Here is a 4,392-nt window from a genome sequence, read left to right on the forward strand (position 1 = left end):
ATAATTACCAATTTTAAAATATTATATATTAAAATGTATTCATATATGTTTGCATTAATATGTTTTATATTTATAAAATCTATCAATACTTTCCCTCTAATGCGCACAAAATTGTTTGGGTGGTTTTAAACACCCATAGATATATATAAAAACAACGGAAAAGCTCTGCATACAAGCCATTAGGGCTTGTATGCTTTACAAGTTTATTAAATAATAAATTTAAAATACGCGCTCCTCCACGTACGTTGATTACACGCGCTATATAATATCCCGCGTATATCTAACTTCCAAATTTAAAATATTTGTTTCCTTCTTCGTTTTCCTTATTTTGAGATTTGGTTGTTCTTCTTCTCGCGCGTCTTCCCTCATTCTTCTCCATCGATCTTTTCCTCTTCTTTTCTCACTGGTATGTTCTTCGTTTACGTTCTCTTTTTCTCTCTCTCTGCAACTCGAGCTTCGTTTTCTCTTTTGATTTGTTGTTTTCTGAAATCAAAGTTTGAACTCGTTTTGAAGATAATGGATCCTTCAAGCTCAGATTGTGTGCTGAATCCAGGCGATGTGGATTATGAATTTGAATCTAACGAAGTTCCTGAGGTTTGATTTACAGTAATTTGTATAGCATTGTGTAGTTTAAAAATTGCTGAACATTGTTTAATTACCTGGAATTTATAGCAGACGCTCGGGTGTAGATCAATTCTTCTTTGGGTGTATTTTAGCTATAAGTGTGGGTGTATATACACTTTACTGGTTTTTTGTTATTTTTATTTGAGTTGTTGTTGTTCAGGTGTATTATATCAGACATGATTGGGTGTGTTTTTTGTTTTTGACATGGTGTATTCTGCAGCCTGTGTATTGACAGTTTATGGCTTTAAAGGTCATTCTGTAGTTGAGTTGTTTCGGTTCGGGTGTATCATATTAGACATGATTGGGTGTATTTATATCATATATATGGGTGTATTCACAGTTCTGACACGGTGTATTGTGCAGCCTCTCTCGGTTGTTGATGACGAGCTTGTTCCGAAGGTCGGAATGACCTTTACCACCCTTTAAGATGCCGGAAAATTTTACAGGAACTATGCCAAGGCTGCAGGTTTCTCTACAAGAGTTCAGTGCACAAATAGGAAGGGAAACGAGATTAAGAATCAACTGATTACATGTAGCAGATAGGGAAAACGGAAATCTAAAATATCTCCAACCGAGAAGACCAATCCGACAACCGGTTTAAACTGTCCTGCAAGAATTTATATACACACATTGAAGGATGTCGGTTCTTGGATCATTTCAAAGGTTGTGCTGGATCATTCACACCCCTGCTGTCCAAGCAAAGCAGAGATGCCCAAACAGCACAGGGAACTAAGCATGTCCATTCGTCGTACGATAGAGAATAACGACGAGGCCGGTATCAGACCAAGCAAAACCTACCAATCATTTGTTGCGGCTGCCGGGGGTCACCGCGAGTTAAATTTTATCGAAAAGGACGTGAGGAATTACATTACCAGGGAAGTGGGAATGTTTCCGAACAAGAAGATGCAAAGGAATTCGGGAAATATTTCTTAAGAATGAAAGAGAAGAATCCGAATTTCTTTTTTGAGCTCGAACTCGAGGAGGATCAATCGATTAAGCTGGCCTTTTGGGCCGATGCAAGAAGCAGAGCCGCCTTTGAGTATTTCGAAGACGTCATTTCATTCGATACCACCTACAATACAAACAGGTAACAAACTGTCCCTGTTTATGATGCTAAATTAATTTATTTTTATGAATCCGCAGCAGAGGTGTATATTGGCCGTTTCATTGGGTGTATTCTAAGCTTTTGTTGGGGTGTACCTAATGATTTTGCATTCTGCACTATGGTAATTTGTTTCAGGTATAATTTGGTCTGTGGTTCTTTTGTCGAGGTGAATCACCACGGTCAGTCAACACTTCTCGGATGCTCTTTGATGAAGAACGAAGAAATTGATTCATTAAAATGGTTATTTCAATGCTGGCTTCGTTGCATGGGAGGAAACGCTCCGAAAGGGTTTCTCACCGATCAGTGCACATCAATGAAAAGGGCTTTAGAGGCCTGTATGCCAACAATAGTTCACCGCTAGTGTATTTGGCACATCATGAAGAAGATTCCAAGCAAATTAAACGGGTACAAGGGACATGCCGATATCGAACAACAAATGAGCCATGTTGTTTGGAACTCTCATAGCAAAGACTCATTCGATAGGAATTGGAACGATTTTCTGGTGAATTTTGGTCTTGTGGACAACAAGTGGCTTTCAGGTAATGTGTTTTTAAAATTTGCAGCAGAGGTGTAAATTGTACGATCTCTCGGGTGTATTTTACTGTGTGTGTTTGGGTGTATTATGCAGATCTGTACGAAGACCGTCACATATGGGTTCCTATCTATCTGGACCACCATTTCTGAGCAGGGATGAGAAGCACACAAAGGAGCGAGAGCATGCATTCATTTTTTAACAAGTACATCACCCGGAACAGCTCGCTCATTCAGTTCGTCAAACAGTACGATAATTTCCTCGGAAGCAGGGATTAAGCAGAGAGAGAATCAGATGCTGCAGATTTTCATACGGTCATACCGTGTGCAACCAAATCCTCCATCGAAGCTCAGTTTCAAGATGCGTACACTCACGCAAAGTTTAGGGAAGTCCAAGCCCAATTCAGAGGAAAGGCGAATTGCATCACCAGATTAAAGAATTCCGCTCTAGGCTATTCAGTATACAAAGTCGGAGAACAAGTTTCCAGCTCAATATTTGACAAGTTCGCGGTTACCTACGACTCAGTTGCAGCCGAGGTAAAATGCCAATGCTTATTATTCGAGTCGAGAGGGATACTGTGCCGTCACGCACTAAGCGTGTTAAGCTTCGAACAAGTAAGCCAAGTGTCCCCTAGATACATACTGGAACGATGGAGCAAGAAGGTAAAGAGGCAACACACACACATCAAGAGCAGCCATGACGAGCCACTAATGGAGCCAAGAAGCAAGAGGTTCGACCAATTGGTTTTTCGTTCGCAAAATATTTGTGAATTTGCCTCCGAATCGGAGGAGCTGACTGCAATTCTGCACCGTGCGTACGATAACGTCATGGCCGAGATGGAAGCATTAAAAGCCAAAAGGAAGGGGACATCTTCTTTATCCCACGAAGACGCCAACTTGGAATCCGTTAACGAGCTTCAAAGCCCGCCAAGGATTCGAACAAGAGGACGTCCAAAAAACAGGCTAGGTTCAAAGCTGGAGAAACAGATTGCAAATACCACAAAGAAGAAGAAGACGAAAGTTTTAAGCGAGGTAAATGTAATGTTCTTTAAATTTGTGGCGATTGAGTTTATTTTTCTAGTTAATAGTTTAGCTAATGCGGGAGTGTTATATTCAGATAAATCTGTTTGATGCTGCATCAGCGGCGCATTCAAATTGCAGCCAATATCAGGGACAAGTTATAAATTATCAGTTCAGGGTACCAGCAGCAGGGGATAACTCTTTGGGTGTATAGTTATGGGTAGTATGGGTGTAAAAGCTCTGTTTCTTTTGGGTGTATTTTTGTTAATTGACAATTTACATATAGACACATATATAGATACATATAGAACAAAAGCTGTAAAAATTCACAGGTTATGGGCGATATATTTCAGTTGATGTTTTTTTTCATATTTTAGTACATGTAATTCATTCATTTTCAATACAGCACAGACAGTTGGGTGTATATTTTATTCAACCTCGGGTGTATTATTAGACTTGCATTGGGTGTAACAGTTTATAATTTACGTTTATATATGCCTTTATTTTTTCTTCATATTTTAGCACCTGTAATACAGCTTTTGAATACATCACAGGCAGTTTACCATCACAGATATTTTAACTATCGGAAAAAATATACATCGAATAGAAGTTGTTGATAAATGGCAAATATTTACATCATTTGTTCAATTTACAAACTACCCACCAGTTGGATTACCCAGTTTCTATATCAGCAGAATTAATCTGACAAAACGGACTCAATAATACAGAGGATGGCTTCGACAGCCTTATAGCACTACTCTCTCTAATTGCCCGATCTCTCTGTTTATTCATCTCACTGAATAGTATCCGGGAAGCATACTCCACTCTATAGTGGTCCACCTCCTCCTACAATTAAAAAGTATGTTATGTTTAAACAGAAATATTAATTCAGTAAAGTAATACAGAGTTATATAGTTCTAAAGACAGTTACCTGTGTCCAATTATCCCATTCATACTTCCCCTTTTTAATGTTTTCCGGCTCAATTAACTCAAGCCACTTCATTACATAGATAGCGCAGTCATAGCTGAAAACCAAGAAAATAAATTACAAATCTCATTTAGGAAAGTTTAATGTTCAGAGTCACAAATTTATACCTTGTTTTTTGGCCTGA

Source organism: Arachis duranensis, chromosome 9 (genome assembly GCF_000817695.3).
Source record: "Arachis duranensis cultivar V14167 chromosome 9, aradu.V14167.gnm2.J7QH, whole genome shotgun sequence".
Taxonomy (NCBI): domain Eukaryota; kingdom Viridiplantae; phylum Streptophyta; class Magnoliopsida; order Fabales; family Fabaceae; genus Arachis; species Arachis duranensis.